At 42.3% G+C, this 19,656-nt stretch overlaps 1 protein-coding gene across 1 annotated transcript in view; it reads left to right on the top strand.

The window, feature by feature from the left end:
- The window catches only part of SUSD5 (sushi domain containing 5), a 53,533-nt gene that overhangs the window by 11,646 nt on the left and 22,231 nt on the right, over nucleotides 1–19,656 (top strand). The gene's annotated exons all lie outside the window — the stretch shown is intronic.

Below are 19,656 nucleotides of genomic sequence, written 5' to 3'. Positions count from 1 at the left end.
GTCTCCAGGGCAGCAGTTCATCTGCATCAAAATAAGCACACCTTCATCAGAAACATGCCATTGAAGGGAATATTCATGTGAATGGGAACAAAGCCAGCTTCTTACTCTTCAGTCATAGAAATGAGCAGAGGTTCTGTTTGGCTGCACACTGGACTCATCTGGGAGATACTAAAAAATATTGACGCCTGGGTGCCAGCCCTAGAGATTCAGATTTGAATGTTCTAGACATTCTGGTTTATTAAAGCTCCCCAGTGACTTTAATGTGCAGCCCAGGTTGAGAACTACTTCTGTAATGCAGGGTTTCCCAAACTTCTCTGATGATGTGAAATACCAGATGAACTTGTTAAAAATACAGACCCTCAGGCTGCATCCTAGAGGCACCAAATCCTAATCTCCAGGGAAGGAGTCAGAGGAGTTGGTAAAAGTAAGAGCCATAGTGAACCCTAAGGCCCTGGAAGGTTGTTTTTTGGTTTTTTTTTGTTGTTGGGTTTTTTTTTTGTTTTGGGTTTTTTTTCCGGGAGGGTTTTTTCTTTTTCGGTTTTTTTTTTTTTGGGGGGTTTTCTTGCCTTCTTTTTTCCAAATTCAGTGACTTGGGGGTTTTGGCTTTTTTTTGGAAAACCCCGGGGAAGGCATTTTTTTTGTTTTTTTTGTTTTTTTTTTAAAGACCACATAAGTAAATTAAAATGATCCTTTGAATGCCAAATATAGGCAGAGGGACAGATCTTTGAGGGAGACAAGACAAAACCAGAGGAAAATAGGATGACCTTTCTTCAGTGACCTCAAATAAATATGTAGGGCTTCCAAGTCCTATGTCTTTCCCCTGATGAACAAGAGATGTCAGTTAGCTTTTGCTATGTAACATGCCACCCTAAAATGTAGTGGCTTAAAACAACTATTTATTTAGCTGGTGCAGTGGCTAAAGTGCAGTGGCATTTGTGCACGACCAATTTGTGTTGCTCTTCTGCCAGTGTTGGCTGGGCTCATTCATGAGTGTATGGTCAGCTGCTGGTTAGCTATGCAGCCTCGCTTCTGGGAGTTTGCTGGCTGTTGACAAAGTGATGGGGTGGCTGAGCCATGTGTTCTTCATCCAAAGGGCCGGCCTGGGCTCTCCACCTCACAGGCCATCAAGCAGGTTATGTGTGTGCAAGCGCGTGCCCCTTTTGCCAGCAATTGTGGTGCATGAAGCCAAAGGTTGAAAAGTCCTTTCATGTCCTACAGGGCACCAAAGTCAAAGCCATGATAGTGACTCCAAATGTGAGTCATGGGCAAATCAACATATATGATATGTTGCACTCATAAGAACACATTGATTTAATGATTTATTTTTGTGCAAATTCCAGCCAAAAATGCATAACTGAATCTAATCATGAAGAAACATTAACTAAATTCAAATTGAGGAATGTTCTACTCTTCAAAAAATTTTAGGGATAAGAAAGCCAAAGAAAGGCTAAGCAACTGTTCTAGATTAAAATAGACTAAAAAGACTTGACAATGAAGTGCAATTTGTGATCCTGGATTGTTTCTTGGACCAGAAAAAAATAGCTATGATTTATGACATTTGAATATGGATTATGAATTAAACAATAGTATTGTATCAATGTTTAAATTTTCTGCTTTTTTTTTTTTTTTTTTTGAGACAGTGTCTTACTCTGTTGCCCAGGCTGAAGTGCAGTGGCATCATCATAGCTCACTGCAACTTTAAACTCCTGGGCTCAAGTGATCTTCCTGCCTCAACCTCCCAAGTAGCTGGGACTACAGGCATGCGCCACCATGCCCGGCTAATTTTTCTATTTTTTGTAGAGATGGGGTCTCTCTCTGTTTCCCAGGCTGGTCTCAAACTCTTGGCCTCAAACGATTCTCCTGCCTCAGCCTCCCAAAGCGCTAGGACAGGACTGCAGGCTTGAGCCACCAATCCTGGCCTAAATTTCCTGACTTTTGTAACTATATTGGAGTTATATAAGAGAATATCCTTGTTCTTAGGAAGTGTACACCAAGGTTCTTAGGGGCAAAGGGACATCATGTCTATAACTTACTCTCAAATGGTTGAGAAAAGAGTTATAGATATAGATACACATATATATGTAGTCACACATACATGTATATATACACGTACACGTGTGTGTGTTTGTGTGTGCGTGTGTAGAAAGAGAGAAGAGAATGATAAAGCAAACAGGGCAAAATGAAAACATACTGGTGAACCTGGATAAAAGGGAAGTTCCTTGTTATTACAATTTTTCTGTAACTTTGAAATTATGTAAAAATTTAAAATTATAAAAAAATTAAATGGTCTACATGGTCCTCCAAAAATAGCAAAAACAACAACAGCAGACAAAAGTAAACCCAAAAGACCTCTGAGTCATGGAGAGCCAACATGGGAGACAGAACTGCAGGGTGCTGAGACCAGGCACAACAAGGACAGGCCACCAGAAAACCTTGCAGCGGACCGTCTACACACGTTCCAAGGCAGAATATTGGTGCCGGCAGCAGCTTTTGGGCTCCCTGAGCTCACTGCACGAGCTGGGCAGAACAGGATACTTCAGATGAGGCATGTGCCAGGGTTTTCACGACACCTGTTGGGGTGTGTGTGAAGACTGAATGCCATTCGAATGGAGCAGGAACTGTGTGGTTCATCATTGTCACAGTGCTCAAGGGTCCTGCCTCCCTGAGCAGTTTTTCAGAGCCCATCCTGGGCCCCTCACCACTAGGTCAGGGGCTACCCAGGGCAAGGCATGGATAGGGAAGACTGGAGTCTTGGTCGTATTAGGCCTGATTGGTAAGAAGGCTTTAGGTGAGCCGTGAGGGGGACTCCGGAATGCATGCTGAGGTGGGATTAGGGTCACAGGGCTGTTCTCTCCAGGGGCTTTCTAGAAAAATGAGATGGATTCTCTAGAGTCACTCAGAGAGACAGAGTGACTGTCCCTCTGCCTTCCCTCTTTGAGAAAGAGCATGTAAGCCACTCCCACACCACCCTCCACCCTTCTCAGCGGAGTTGCTGCTTTTCCTCAGTAGAGCCTTTGTTGACAGCACAGTCAACAAGGGAAATCTGTTTGCTTAAGGAAGGTGCAGTGCCTTGGCGGGAGCTGAAAAGAACAGGCTGTTCGGTGAGGTTCCTGCACGAGTGTAGGTGAAGTCTGGCTTGGCATACGCCTCCGGTGCAATATTTCTCCAAAGGTTGCCTTTTTCCCAATGGTGCTTCATGGCACCGAGCTCTGTGCTACTGCTTCTCTTTAGCAAGACAGGAAGAATGAAGAGTGTGAACTCCAAAAATGGCAGACATGTGCCTCGTAAAGAGCCCAGAAGGAAACCAGGGCCTGTGGAATGTTCAGGCAGCTTCCTCCTGTGTTTCTTTATAGGAATAAAGTTCCTCATGAATGTAGACTTTTCTCATTTTCCTTCCAGTATTTTTGTTTCACTGACAGTGAATTTCCAGCTCTGTGGTGATCTCACTTAAACTAATAAGTGAAGTTATTTTTAACCAACTGGATGCTGATGAAATAAGCCACTCCACTTGAGTTTTCCGGCTTTGCTTCTCTTGGCAGCTTGTCTGTGGGGTCTGCGGCTTGGGGTCTGGAGGCTTCGAGTCTCCTCTCACCTTCCGTCTGTCACACGGCAGGGCTCTGCTCTGCATGTGCTTCTGTGTCTCCTGCTCTGGGGCGGGGCTGGCCTTGTTGCCCTCTCCAACAGCCGACTACACCTTCTTAGCACGGCCTTCCTCTTCCCCTGCACACTTTACAATTGTCTATATTTCCCTTCACAACAGAAATGAAATTATTCATTTCATGTATGTCATCAAGAGGAGAGCTGGATGCTCACCTGTCTTCGAGAGTGATGAGGAATTTTTCAGAGTAGCTAATTCCGGGGTCTGCCTGGAGGAGGCCCCATGCCTCAGGAATGGCTTTGGGGAAATTCTCCAGCTGTGATCACGAGACTGGAACCAATTAATCACATGGCTTGCAACAGCTGATAGAGCACATTTAGTTCAGGGTCTCGGAAGGAAGTATGAACAACTCTGAGCTCATTGCCATCGACCTGGTGTTGAAGATTTGTTTATTTATTTGTTCAAGGTCCTGCAAAGTCCAGTGCTCAGACTTGTGGGTGCTTCAGAGAGATAATAGATAGATAGATGACTTATCCTCACCCCTGAGGAGTGAACAGTGTATCCGGATAGGTAAGAAGTAAACATTTTTCTGTGACACAAAGGAGAGGGGCAATTAGGGAGACTTCCTGAAGCAGTGGCATTTGAGGTGGAACTTGAAAGATTTTGTTTCACGGGGATAGTGGGTGGGAAGAGAGGGCAGGACATTGCAGACAGAAAGAACAGGTGGGCAAGGGCGGGGGGTGTAAAACTCCCGATGTCTCCCGCAGACTAGCTCTGGGCAAGCCCTGGTACTAGAGCTCCGGGAGAGTGGGCTGCGTCAGAACATCCCTGGGGCCTTGAGTAGCTGCTGGGCAGGTCGGAGGTGACTGCAGAGGGCGGCCCAGATAACTGCCATCGCGGTAGGCCATGCTGCCCCTCCTGGGCCACCCACACACCTGGTGGGCATCAGGTCTTGCTTTCCCAGACCTGAGGTCTTCCACTCCAAAAACATGGGCTAGACCAGTCCTGACACACAAACAGCCAGTTCCCGGGAATGCCAAGTGTCTGAGCAGCCAGAGAAAAGTTGCCAGTGGGGCCAAAGGACCCAGGCTGATACCTCTGTGATGTCTTTGTGGCCTGGGGCAGTGGGCACCAACAGCCTGGAGAGACTTCTCCACTTCTGTGCCGCTCAGAAGAGCCGGGGCTGCATTCTGGACCCGTCGGTGTGTTCAGAGTCGCGGTTTGGTTTTCTGGCATGTGGTAAACATGAGGCGTCCAAAGCCCTGTCTCGCAGACACACACGGGAGCCCCCAGAGCTGGGGACACCAGGGGGCAACTTAACCTCAAGCCTCTGCTGATCAGTTGGGGGTCCTCTGAGCGTGGACTTGGACATACTGACCTGCGCGCTGTTCCACAGCAGCCTCTGGACCTGTGAGGGTCACTTGCTTAATGACAGTCTGTCATCCGCTTTCCTAGAAAGGGCCCTTATGTGGCTCAGCGTTCTAAAGAAAGACAGAAAACATAAAGCAAGGTGTGTTCCAGTTAGAGCAAGACCACACACACATTTACAGAATATTTATCAGAAGTATTTCTAATACTTGCCTGAATCCTGGCAGTGACTTGTGCAGGCTCACAGATGTATAAGTTGCCCAAAGCCACAGTTGGCTTTGATTAGAATGTGGATCTTTCTGACTCCAAAGCCCGGGTCTCCTGCTCCTCGCACGGCATCCCATGGGAGCCAGCTGCTTTCCTGACCTTCCGTGGGGCCGGTGCCGCCCAGGCAGCCTGTGTTGCATTGCAGAGCAGCAGTGGACGGGCAGCTCTCTTCACACGGAGTCAGGGCCCTCTCTAGTATTTGCTTGGGGCCTCCGGTTTCCAGCTGCACTTAGTTTATGCTTTTAAAGACTTAATAATGTAGATTCCCTGGCCCTTCACGTCCGAACTCCTATTGGTGAAGATGAGCCGAGAGAAACATCGGAGTGTGGGGAGGAGCCCGAGTGCTACGTGATGAGTCAGGGGGACGGGAACGGGCCGTTCCACAGTGGGGCCAGAATCCCGCTGACTGTGATGTAGGGTTTTCACCAAAGCACACTCCACCTTGGGGGCCCGTGATCAAAGCCACAAGGATTTCTGACTCATACGATTTCAAAGCTGCTTCACATTTTTAGGTATTTGTTATAGCAACCTCCCCCACTTCTTAGTACCAATTTCAGTCTTAGTCTGTTCGGGCTACTGTAACAAAATACCATAGACTGGGTGGCTTACAAACAATGGAAATTTATTTCTCACGGTTCTGGAGGCTGGGAAGACCAAGGTCAAATCACCAGCAGATCGAGTGTCTGGTGAGGGCCCACTTTATGGCTCATAAACAACTGTCGTCTTGTGGAGTCCTCAGTGGGTGGAAGGAGTGGGGCCGTTTTCTGGTATCTCTTTGATAAGGGCACTGATCCCATTCACAAGGGCTCCACCCTCGTGACCTGCTTGGTCTGTTTTGTGCCGCTATATCAGAATACGTAAGACTAGGTAATTTATAATGAAGAGAAATGTATTTTCTCACAGTTCTAGAGGCTGGAAGCCCAATATCAAGGTGCCAGCATCTTGTGAGGGCCTTCTTGCTGCGTCATCATCATCACATGGCAGAAGGTGAGAGGGCAAGAAGGAGCTGAACTGATCCTTTATAATGGCACCAGTTCCACCCATGAGGGTGGAGCTCTCATGCCTAAGCATGTCTTAAAGGTTTCACTTCTTAATACTGTTACAATGGCAATAAATTTCAACATGAGTTTTGGAGGGGTCGGACATTCAAACCATAGCATGACCTAATCACCTCCCAAAAGTCCCACTTCTAACTAGGATCACGCTGGGTATTAGGTTTCAACATATGGATTTTGGGGGAGGGACACAAGCATTTAGTCAGAGCTACGACATGAAAGTTCTTCTAAGACATATTATGCAGGTCTCAGAATATGCATAGTATGACCTAATTTATGTTTTTAAAAACTCATTTTTGTGCATATGTATAAATGAAATTTCCCCCTAGAAAAGAGACATCTGAAGGAGAGACACTCTAGAAAGGGAGCAGCAGTAAGACATTTATAGTTTATGTTCTATATTTTTTATGTTTTGATTTTTTTTACAATACACATGCATTATTGCATTTTTATGTAACTTTAAAATATCTCCCTTCTGAATGTCTGTTCTCAGCCTGTCTTTTATCATCTACATGAGTGTTCTTGAGGCCAGGATATGTGCTTAGAAGTTGGCCTTCTTCAATATTTTGGGTTCCCAATATTCACCTTCCTGTAGTCCATGTCTGGTGACTCCAGTGTCCTAGAGGAGGGTAAAATGTGGGTGAGTCTTCCCAACTCTCTTTCCCACCAAGTAAAGGGCTCCCCGTGCATTGCACCACATCTCTGTGGATATTCCAGTCCTCTGGCCTTGGTGTTATGGGTCTAGGAGATGAGACCAGGTGAGGTAGCCACAGCAGACAGTAGGCAGAAAGCGCTTGGCATGTTTGAGAAACGGTTCGCCCGGATGGTTTCAGGTGAGGGGGTGAGTAATCCAAGATAGAGCTGGAGAGGTTGTGAAAAGAGCTAGATATGCAGGGATGAGAATATTGGATTGCATTTTAAGGAGAAATGAGAAACCACCGTAGGGTTCTCAGCCAGGACATGCTTTTCGAACATTCTGAAGATTGTTCTGACTGCTAGTGGTGCAGTCCAGTAGATCAGGAGCTCCCAAACGTGTCTTCCATGCAGAGTGCTCTGAGCCTTCTGTTTATGACCAGAAAGCTAATCAGAGATAAACTATGGTGTGCTCAGAGGAAACAACATCTAGAACGCAATAATGCACGGTGGTTAGAACCCTGGGGCTCTGTACCCGGAATTCCTGGGTTCAAATTTTGGTGCTTCCACTTAACTGCCTTGGGAATAATATTAGAATCCATGGTGTAGAGTTGTCAAGAGGAGAGAATGGGATAACGCAAGTAAATCACTTAGCCTAGTGCCTGGCACAGGGTAAGACCTCAACAAGTATGAGCTGTGACCATGACTAGTGTCTAGCTCTAACGAACTAGCATGGTTTCTTCACCTCGATGTCATACTGTCTTCAATAAATCAACGTATGATTTCTTTCAAAATCATTCAGCAAAGTTTAATATGCATATATTATGTATTATGTATGCATATAACATGCATATAACCAAGTAATTCCACACCTAGGTATTGATCCAAGAGACACATGTGACCACACAAAAATGTGTACACAAATGTTCTTAGCAATTTTATCATAAAAGGCAAAAACTGGAAGCAACCCAAATGCCTGTCAACTGTTATTACATGGATCAAAAAATTGTAGTGTATCCATACCATGGATTACTTATTATTTGGCAATAAAAAAAGAATGAAATATTAATATATGCAAAAACATAGATGACTCTTAATAACATTATGCTAAATGAAAAAAGCCAAACACAAAAGGTTACATATTATATTATTCCATTGGAATGAAATTCTAGAAGAGGTAAAACCACCAGTGGCAGAAAGTAGATTTTAGTGGCTGCTTGGGATGGGGGGGGTGGGGAGACCACCCAGGACCAAGAGCAAGGAGGAGGTGATTTAAGAGAGCTGTTCTACGCTTTGATTGTGGTAGTGGTGGTTATATGAGTGTATACAATAACCAAAATTTATTAAGCTGTGCACTTAAAATTGCCAAATGTTATTTGTATAAATAATACCTTAAAAGAGAATGAGAAAAAAATTGAGCAGCTTTACAGTCATATTCTATGATTCCAAAATTGTGTTTTTCCAGAATGTTCCTGCAAATTTTATTTAAGCAGCAAAGCAGTACTGTAAGGAAGATATCATGCTCTGTATTCAGATGAGGAAACTGAAGAACAGAGAGCTTTTGTGCCCCGTCTCTAGTTACACAACTCCGGGAAGGTGCCGGTGGGCGCTTTCACCCACACACATTCCTATTCCTGTCCCTGCTCCTCCCACACCTGTGCAGCAGGTCCCAAGACCCAGTCAAATCTGATGCGCACATCTCCACCACTCGTGGTAACCCTGAGGCTGCAGCTCTAATTGTGGACTTGGCATGTGCTTCAGATTCTCAACTTCTGGAAGAAAATAATAATAGCCAACACCTGCGATAGCACCCGTTCTCTTGCCTGTGCTCACTCATTTAATCCTCACAACGCCACCACGGGAAGTTACTGCTGTTATCCAGATTTTACAGATGAGGAAACTGAGGCACAAAAAGGTTAAGTAACTTGCCCAAGGTCACACAGTAAGGAGGGAAGCAAGGGCTCACGCCCAGATACAAGAGGATCTTTACTTTCTGAGGCACTCTTCTTCTTCTCCTTGAATACCCTATCTTCACAGGGACTGCTGTTCTGGCTGGGATGTATGATGCTTGCTCAGGGCAGGGAGCCCTGCCTTCCACTGTGCCCGGGACAATTCTTTTATATGCCAGTAATTATTAACCAGGTTCCCTTTCATTTTCAACATTGTCCTTATTGGGATAATGAACCATATGGTCACCCTGGCTATTATCAAGACAGGCTTGATTTCAAAGAAAATTCCCCCAGGGAACTCTGCTTACCAAAAGGGGAGAGTGTGTGAGTGGTAGAATAGTTACACATAGATCTGTGCTTTGATCTGCTCGCCATAGAGGTTCATTGTTGTTGAAACCAAGATAAGCTGACAGATCCAGAAATGCAGCCTTTACATGTGGTGGGACAAGGGAGACCTTCCAGCAAATCACTCTCTCAAGTTAAAGTGATTCTTTGCTGCACTCGTGACCATAGCCCAACCCCAAGAATTGACATCCGTCAGTAATCCTCTGGTGTGCCCAACTCTGTTGGCTGCCTCTCACCTTGAACCAAGCCTCCGTCACTGACTATTACTGCTGTGTCAATAGTGGGTAAATATGGACCATATCTGATTTTATCTTCTTATTATCTTTTTTCCCCTCTCTTCCCAAGTTGTGATTTGATGATTTTATCTTCTTATGAGCATTTTGTTTTGCCCTTTTTTGTGGACCCTGTTAGCATTTGATTCCAATTCAGCCATGGTATTGTTGGCTATATTAGGCTTAAGGAAACTGGGCATTCAATTACCATCATTACTTGAAGATCAATTGCAAAGACCATCAGTCTCCAACTATGTATGTGAGAAATGGAACTCATTTTTGTTCATGTCCCTGTTAAGTTCCAGGCATGTGTCAGGCAGTGGGCAAAGCATGAGCTCATTTAATTCTTGTAACAACCCTATGAGATATGTGTGGTCATTAGCTCCATTTTTATGTATTAAATAGATTTTCTTATTATTAACATGAATATGTGGTCATTGTAGTGGAAAGTGTAAAGAAAACTAAGGTTACTCTTAATTGATCTTCCCTGATACAAGTACTTTAGCATCAGTCTTTTTTTCCTTGCATGTTTTGTTTAGCTTACTAAATTGGGATTATACAGATAACATATGGGTTTCATTCTGTTTTTTTCACTTACTAATGTATATCTTCCCATGACATTGAATATGCTCCAGGGGATAATTTTAATGTCTATTATAATTATCCCTCATGTGGATGTGCCATAAATTAAACATTCTCCTGTTATTAGACATTTCAGCAGTTTCATGGTTTCCACTGTAATAAATACCATGATTAAAGCTCCTCATACATATATCTTTTTGCTCATCTTCAATTATTTCAGCCTGTTTTAATGGCATCAATTTGTTGAGAACTATTTGCCAGAAATTGCATTTAAGACCTTGTCTATCGTTTACTGCATCAGACATTGTCAATTACCTACACAACAGCCATTACCTCCCCCATCCCTGACAGGTTCCTCCCCTCCCCGGAGAGCTGTTTGTTAATATTTATTAGCACATCACTGATGAATTGGGGGATTAAGCAAGCAGAGAATTGTAGGACAAGTGAAAGGAGTCAGCATTTCAAAATGGAGGACATTACTTTAAGGACTCAGAACAAACGTAACCATTTGAAACTGTTTAGAAAGTGTTTAATTCATTTTCTTATCAAGCTGTTACTCCATGTCCCTTTAGCTACCATCCCATCTCTCTCCTCCCTTTCATGGCCCTAAAAATCTATCTCTTCTGTTCTCCATTATCTCACCTTCTGTCATCTCCGTTATCTCGCCTTCTGTCCTGCCTGCATTCTTCCATCCACTGCTTTCTGGCTTCTGCCTTACCACTTAAGTGAAACTGCTCTCACCAAAGTTATGGGAAGTTTCCCAATGGCTAAATATTAACATCATGGCCATTTCTCAGCCTACACTTTGCTGGACATTTCTGCAGCCTTAAGTACTTGACCACACAGTCTTCCTTGAAACATGCTTTCCCTTGACTTCCTTTGGGTTTTCTTTGTATCTGTCTGTCTGCAGTGATGTCCTTTGTGACCTCGTTCTCTGCTCACCTCCTTAGGACTCTGCCCTGGGCCCTCATCTCCCCTCACTCAGCACTCCAAAGCCTTCAATTTTCATCTAAATGCTCATTAATTCCAAATCATTTCCCAAGCCTAGATCTCCCACGAACCCCCACCAGAGCCTCAGATTCCATATATGCAGCTACTTATGGACACTGCTCTCAGCCCTTCAGATCCACAAGTCCAAAACTATACTCATATCCCTTGATCTTCCTACCCCCGGATCCTCTCTCCCACCCCCAACATCTTTCAAATCAAAAGTTCTATAAAAACCTTCTCAGTATCCCCCAGATCCACCTAGCTCCTGCCATCTGCACCTCATTCCAGCTCCCATGCTGCTGTCCTGGGCTGCTCAGGTGGCCTCCTAACCGGTCCTCCAGGCTCCAGGCTGTTTCCTCAATGCATTGTCTGCACTGCAGACGGTGTTCTTCCTAAAGTGCCAAGGGGATCATGTCATTTCCTGTTTTAAGCTCTTTAATGGTCCCCATTCTCCTTTAGACAGATCCCAGACTTCTTGCCTGCCTCGTAAGTTCCTTCACAAACTCATGCCTGCCTCCCTGCAGCCTTGTCACTTGCAGCTCCCCCCTGCTTTACGCTTCAGTCTTACCAGCTAATTGCCATTCATCCAATGAGGAGAGAGGCTCAGATATCAAAAAACAAATTCATTTGGCTCTGAGACACAAACAGATAAACACTTCAATGCAAAAGACTGAAAGCATCAAAACAGATCCAACATATATAAGTATATAGTAAGAGGAATGGTGAAACTTCAAGTCAGTGGGAAAAGGATGGATGATTTGATAGTACCAGGTTAATTGGTTATAAATATGGGAAAATAAGACAATGAATTATTACACTGATATGTGTAGATCTCTTATAAATTGAAAGGAAAAAATAAAGACCACAACAGAGAAATATTTTGAAGAAATACAATTGGCCAATAAATATGCAATGTCTTACCAATTAAAAATATGCATGATAATAAAAGCAATCATTTCATTGGCCTGTAAAATTGTCAAAATTTACAAAAAATGACAGTACCATGTGTTCTGAAGAGAAATGGGAAAATTTATATACTATTGATAGTAGTGTAAATTCTTAAAAACGCATATTCAACTTAGCAGAACATATCAGAAGCTTTAGAAATATAAATGTCCTAGCCAGGTATGGTGGCTCATACCTATAATCCTAGCACTTTGGGAGGCTGAGATGGGAGGCTCACTTGAGGTCAGGAGTTAGAGACCCCATCTCTATTAAAAATAGAAAAAATTAGCTGGGTGTGGTAGTGCATGCCTGTAATCCCAGCTGTTTGGGAGGCTGAGGCAGGAGGATCACTTAAGCCCAGGAGTAAGAGGTTGCAGTGAGCTATGATGACACCACTGTACTCAAGCCAGGGTAACAGAGTGAGACTCTGTCTCAGGGAGGAAAAAAAAAAAAGAAATATATATGTCCTTTCATCCATTAATTCCACTTTGAGTGTTTTATTCTAAGGAAATTAGCATGGCTAGTACTGTAGGGGAGGGAAGACTTTCCCTCTACCCTCTGAGGTTTTAATAACCGAGTCTATGAAATAAACTGATAACAGGCAGATCAACAAGAGAAAAGGTGTACAAATTTATTGCATGACAGGGCATCATAGGAAAGGAAAGTGAATATCCCAAAACTCAGTAAGATTTAGAAGCTTATATACCCTTTCCTAGGGGAGAGGGCATATATCCAATTTAGGGGAGAGTAAATGATTTTGGGGAAAGATGAGTGGGCACTTAGAAGAATAGGTGATAGTTTGTGATAAAGTCTGTCTAGATGTGATGTGTTGACTTTTAGTCTTCTCTGCTGTGAAAACGAGTTCAAATCTTCCCTGGTTGATGAAATGCCAGGGGTGGGGATTCATGATGATTGAGTTCCTTTTGGAGGATCTGTCTTTAGGCACATAAGGGGAGCCCAGGGAAAGCTTCTGCCTGCATCTGCTGCCCCTGCAAAAAAGTGCCCTCAGTTTAAAGTAATCAGCATACCAAAACTGTGTATTTTGGGGTAGCATTTGCTGAACTCCTTCAGTACAAAAGTATGTTACAGTGTTCATTATTTAGTAGGGAAAAAGTGGAAATAAAGTTAATGTCCAACCGTAGGGGATCCATTATGGCAAATCCATACAAATGGATTAATATATAGTCATTTACAGATAAATTCAAATAATACAAATATTTGTTGACAAGGGAAAATTTTCACAATAAAATGTTAAATTAACAAGCTATAAACCAAAATGGTTATATCATAGCATAGTATAATACTGTGTGTGTATGTGTGTGGATGTTAAACTAAAAGGGTAAAAATCATGGTAAAAAAGGTCACCATTGATGATGTTAAAAGAAAATTTTGATTTTTTCCTCCAGTGTTTTTCTCCCATTGAGCTATTCTAAAGCAAATCTAGGACATTATATCATTTCATTCTAGAAGATTTTTTAAATAATTTTTTTAGGAAGGGAAACTCAGGAAATAGTATCATGTAGATTTCCATATGATAGTCATTGGTTTAGAGTTATTGATTGACACAGAGTTTATTTGCGTATGGACTCACCTATACCTTGCAAATACTATGGTGCTTCCAGGGTATGAGGCCTGCAAGTTGGAAACTACTGTCTTAAGGCATGGATCTTTGTCAAATGCACTTCCCCTTGGGAGAAGTTGTGAATAATTTTCAACCATTTATACCTCATGTTGAATAAATTACAGATTTCCTGAGGGGAGGTATTTTTTAAATTAACTTAGTTCATTAAGGTATAATTTACATTAGCAAAATACATAGGCCTAAAGTTGATGAGTTTTGACAAATGTATACACCTGAGTAATCAACACGCAATCATGATATAGAACATTTTTTTCACCCCAGAAAATTCTCTGGAGCCCCTTTTCCAATAATCTTCTGCCCCTCCCTCCTCCAGAAGAGCCAGAGGCAATCTTTGTTCTGATTCTTATCACCATATATTATTAATAGTTTTGCTTGTTTTTGAGGGTAGTTGTCAGAACAGTAGCTCTCCAAGGGTGGTCCTGGTACCAGCAGTATCAACATCACCTGGGAACTTGTTAGAAATGCAAATTCTTGGGCCCCAGGGACAGAGTCAGAAACTGGAAAGCACATCCAGGTGTGTCTTTACAGGTGTGTCTTTACAGGTGTGTCTAGGTGATTCTGATGCATGCTTCTGTTTGAGAAGCACTGTGCAGTGAGAAGGTAAGTGAGAACTTAAGAACTAACAATAAATTGTGATGGGATGGGGAAGGCAATGCTCGGTGTGTATTGGGTGAAGTGGGGCCGGAGGGGGCTGGGCAGGGGCCCGAAAGACAGCTCCTTCACATGGCTGAGGTAACACCAAAAGGAAGGAGGGAAAGTCGAGCATTTGTGTCAGAAGTTTTACATCTTTGGTTTGTGAGATAATAATGGAGTTTTGCAGGCTCTTCTTTTAGAATTTCAAAGGTCAACGTGAAAGTCTTACAATTTCTCAAAACGACAGCGTCAACTTTCATATGAGTTCTAAATTCCTTGTGGAAACAGTGGTTGGCAGGCAAATGACCCCTTTTAAATTGAAAAATGAGTCAAGTGAATGTGTTTATCAATACACATTTGTTTGATAGACAAGATCTTTTATAAAATCACATTTCTTTGGAAGGGAAAATAACAGAAATGGCTGTTAATGTTGAAACCCAGCTCTAAGATCTGAGAAATCCACAAACCTCAATTACTGCCTACAGAATAATTGAGAAGTAGCAGTAAGACTACTAGTAAATTTACGAAATATAAGTTTCCGTAGAGAGGGGAAGAGGGTCCAGGTATATAGCCAATTGTTTTCTGTAGTTCCCTTGTGAGATTCAAGCTGGGAAGATTAGTGAGAGAAACTAATTCCAGTCGTACCTGGACACAGTGGTGTTTTCGGCACACATTAGGTTGTGTTAAGGCGTGACACTGTTGACTGGAGCTTCTGGATCACACTAGCTAAGAAGAGGGTGTGTTTCCTGTGTTGAACGTTTGTGGGAAATCTAGACACGTACGGTATGTGAACCCAGACGCTCAGCAGCGTTATTGTGGTTTTCCCGAATCAGATTCTAGCCCACGTCTTTTGGAAATGGGCTGGTAGGGGCTGGTCATGAGTCTGGTAGGCTCTGAGTTTGGCCTGAAGTTTCCCTTTATCTACTTTCAAAACAGTTTCCCTGCTCCTGGATTTTCCTCCTAAGGAGTCAGTGTTGTGTTTGTGGATGGGACTGTGTGAGAGTGAAAGTATTTATCAGTCCTTTGAGAGAGTTTGACGAAGAGCCTTCCAGTTTCCCCAAACTAGATCCTGGTAGGAGAGGAGAAAAGTGGGGCATCTAGTGTGAGTCACAGGCAGCTGAGGAAGGTGGAGAGAAAGGCCGAGCCTTTTGCCCTTGAGATACCAGCTGGGATTCAGTCCAGCCTGACTTGACCGAGGCTGATGATGACTTTGGTTCATTCTTCAAAGAGGATGATGACCCTCCCACCCCCTGTCGAAGGTGCCCCTGGAGTTGTGGCAAGTTTCATATGACTGCTTGTCCCTCCTTGCCACGTAGGAGAAATAAGCATTTGATCTCCTGGGCTCCAGTGTCAAGGCAGCTTTGGTCAAAATGTGTCACTCTGTGCTGTCTTCCTGAAGTACAGCCACACCCTTTTTCATTCGAAATTTCCCTCATGTTAAAGCATGTGCATAGCAACAGTTTCTTTGAGAAAGTATTACCAAAACTACAAGCGATCAGGTGAATCAGGATGGCTCAAAACATAAATGGCATCTTTTATTTTTATCTTTTCTCAGCATATTTTCTTTTAAGCCATATGCTTCTTAGGTAACTTGACTGCAGAAGGACGAAAGGAAAGCAACATGTAAAATTAGGAGAGTAAATGTGAATTTAAAATTATTTCCTTTTTTTTCTTTTTGAAAAATTTTGCTACAGCAGTTCTACTTCTAGAAGTTTATCCTAAAGAAATAAGATATGTATAAAATTGTACATGTGAAGATGTTCATTGTAGCATTGCTTATAATAGTGGAAAATTGGAATAAATGTAAATGTTTGTCTAATGATGTAAATAATGTGTTCTACAAAAGATTGATGGAGATTATAGTACTAATGTGGAAATAACTCTAAAACATTAAAAAAAACTTCTAGGCCAGGTGGGGTGGAGACTGAGGTGGGAGGATTGCTTGAGGCCAGGAATTCGAGATCAGCGTGGGCAACAGCGAGACCCCCTCTCTACAAAAATTTAAGAATTAGCTGGGCATGGTGGCATGCACCTGTAGTCCCAGGTACTTGGGCAGCTGAGGCAGGAGGAGGATAGCTTGAGCCCAGGAGTTTGAGGTTGCAGTGAGCTATGATGACACCACTGCACTCTAGCCCAGACAATAGAGCAAGACCCTGTCTCCAAAAAAAAAAAAAAACTATGATGACCCATATGCTCAAGGCTTTAATGGGAGAAGTAGACAAAAAACAGATAGACAATGTAAACAGAGAGATGGAAATTCTAAGAAAGAATCAAAAAGAGGGCATTGTGGTAGCTCACGCCTATAATCCTACCACTCTGGGAGGCCCAGGTGGGAGGATCTCTTGGGGTCCGGAGTTTGAGAACAGCCTGAGCAAGAGAGAGACCCTGTCTCTACTAAAAATAGAAAAAAATTAGCCAGATGTGGTGGTGCAAGCCTGTAGTCCAAGGTACTTAGGAGGCCAAGGCAGGAGGATCACTTGAGCCCAGGAGTAAGAGGTTGCAGTGAGCTATGATCATGCCACTGCACTCTGCCTGGAGCATCCCAGCTACTCAAGAGGCTGAGGCAGGAAGATTGCTTGAGCCCAGGAGTTTGACTTTGCTGTGAGCTAGGCTGATGCCATGGCACTCTAGCCCAGGCAACAAAGCGAGACTGTGTCTCAAAAAAAAAAAAAAAAATAGACAGGCACGGTGGCTCGCATCTATAATCCCAGCATTTTGGGAGGCCAAGGTGGGAGGATTGCTTGAGGCCAGGAATTTGAGACCAGCCTGGGCAACATAGATAGACCCCATATCTACAATTTTTTTTTTTTAATTAGCCAGGCATGGAAGTACATAAGTACATGCCTGTAGTCCTAGCTACTGGAGAGGCTGAGACAGGAGGATTGCTTGAGCCCAGCAGTTCAAGGCTGCAGTGAGGTATGATTGCACCATTGTACTCCAGCCTTCATAACAGAGCAAGACTCTGTCTCTTAAAAAAAAGATGATAAAGGAATATTACGAACAATTCTATGCTCACAAATTTGATAACTTAGATGAAATGGACCAATTCGTTGAAAGATACAATCTGCCAAAAATTATGTAGAAGAAATAGACAATCTGAAAAGGCCTATATCTTTTAAAGAAATTGAACTAATTACCTTCCAAAACAGAAAGCACCAGGCCCAAAGGGTTCACTAGTGGATTCTGCCAAACATTTAAGGAAGAAATTATACCAATTCTCTACAATCTTTTCCAGAAGTTAGAAGCAAAAGGAATACTTTCTAACTCATTCTGTCAGGCCAATATTACCCTAATACGAAAACCTGACAAAGGAGACATTAGAAGGAAAGGGGACTACAGACCAATATATCTCATGAACATATATGCAAAAGTGTTCAGCAAAATATTAGCAAATCGAATCCAACAATGTATAAAAGGAATGGTGTACCACAAACAAGTAGGATTTACCCTAGGTGTGCAAGGCTGGTTTGGCATTCAAAATTCAGTTAATGTAATTCATCACATCAACAGGCTATGAAAGAAATATCATACAATTATATTGATAGATGCAGAAAAAGCGTCTGACAAAATCCAACATCCATTCATGATAAAAAAAAATAAAAACCAAAAAACACTCTTAGCAACTTAGAAATAGAGGGGAACTTCCTCAACTTGATAAAGAAGGTCTACAGGCCAGTCTGGGCATGGTAGCTCACACCTATAATCCCAACACTTTGGGAGGCCAAGGCAGAAGTATCTCTTGAGGCCAGGAGTTCAAGACTAGCCTGGGCAATATAGCAAGACCCCATCTCTAAAAACAAAAAAAGAACATCTACCAAAAAACCTACAGCTAACCTCATGATTAATGGTGAGAAACTTGAAGCTTTCCAACTAAGATCAGGGACAAGGCAAGGATGTCTACTCTCACCACTGCTTTTCAACATCATACTAGAAGCCCTAGATAATACAGTAAGATAAGAAAAGGAAAGAAACAGCATATAGATTAGGAAAGAAGAACTAAACCTGTCTTTTTTATATACTGAAAGAAAAAATATTTTTTATTTCAGTTAATTGGGAAGCTTTGTCAGAGCCCTATCCATAAGGAGAAGAGCCAACAGCTGCTTTTATTCTGGTTGTTTTGCTTTGCAGTTCACTCTGTGTAAAGTCACCTAATTCTCCTGATCATGGGTGTCTGGCTGTCCACAGGCTCCTCTCTGTTTGGCCTTGGCTCAAATTGTCTTTGTGTGCAGAATACATGATTTTCTATGTAGAAAATCTGGAAAAATCAACAACAGCAAAAAAACCCCTGGAACTAATAAGTGATTATAATAAGATTGCAAGATATAAGGTTAACATACAAAAGTTAATCACTTTCCTACATGCTAATAACGAATTAGTGAAATTTTAAATTAAAAACACATTACCATTTACATTAGCATCCTGAGAAATGAAATTATTAGGTATAAATCTACAAAACATGTACTAGATCTATATGAAGAAAACTATAAAACTCTGGTGAAAGATATCAAAGACTAACTAAATAAATGGAGAGATATTCCATGTTCATGGATAGGAAGACTCAATATTGTCAAGATGTCAGATTTTCCTAACTTGATCTATAGATTGAACACAGTCCCAATCAAAGCCCCAGCAAGTTATTTGGTAGATATCAACAAACCAATTCTATAGTTTATAGGGAGGGGCAAAAGACCCAGAATAGCCAACTCAATATTGAAGAAGAACGAAGTCAGAGAACTGACCCTTCAAGACTTCTGTAAAACTATAGTAATCAAGACAATGTGATAGTAGTGAAAGAATAGACAAATATTAAGTGAAAAGAATAGAGATCCCAGAAATAGACCCACATGCTCACATAAATATAGTTAACTGACTTTCTCATCTCAAAAAAAGTCATAAAAAGACATAGTGGAACTTTAATTGCATATTACCAAGTGAAAGAAGCCAATCTGAAAAGGCTACAGACTATATGATTCCAACTATATGACATTCTGGAAAAGGCAAAACTATGGAGACAGTAAAAGGATCTGTGGTTTCAGTCATTAAGGGGGAGAAGAGGTAAATAAACAGAGCACAGAAGACTTGTAGGGCGGTGAAACTGTTCTGAATGATACTACAGTGGTGGATACAGGTCATTACACGTTTGTCAAAACCCATAGAATGTACAACACCAAGAGTGAATCTTAAGGTTAACTGTGGACTTTGGGTGACAATGAGGAATCCTTGTAGGTTCATCTATTGTAATAAAAGTACCACTCTGGTACAGAATGTTGATAGGGAGATTGTGCGTGAGCGGGATTAGAAAGTAGATGGGAACATTCTGTACTTGCTGCTCAGTTTTTCTGTGAACCTAAAAAATAGTTTATTAATTTTTAAAAAT

This window comes from Propithecus coquereli, unplaced genomic scaffold (assembly GCF_000956105.1).
Source record: "Propithecus coquereli isolate 6110/MARCELLA unplaced genomic scaffold, Pcoq_1.0 Scaffold251, whole genome shotgun sequence".
Lineage (NCBI taxonomy): Eukaryota > Metazoa > Chordata > Mammalia > Primates > Indriidae > Propithecus > Propithecus coquereli.
Note: the sequence above shows the minus strand (reverse complement) of the source record. Positions and strands in the feature narration are given on the sequence as shown.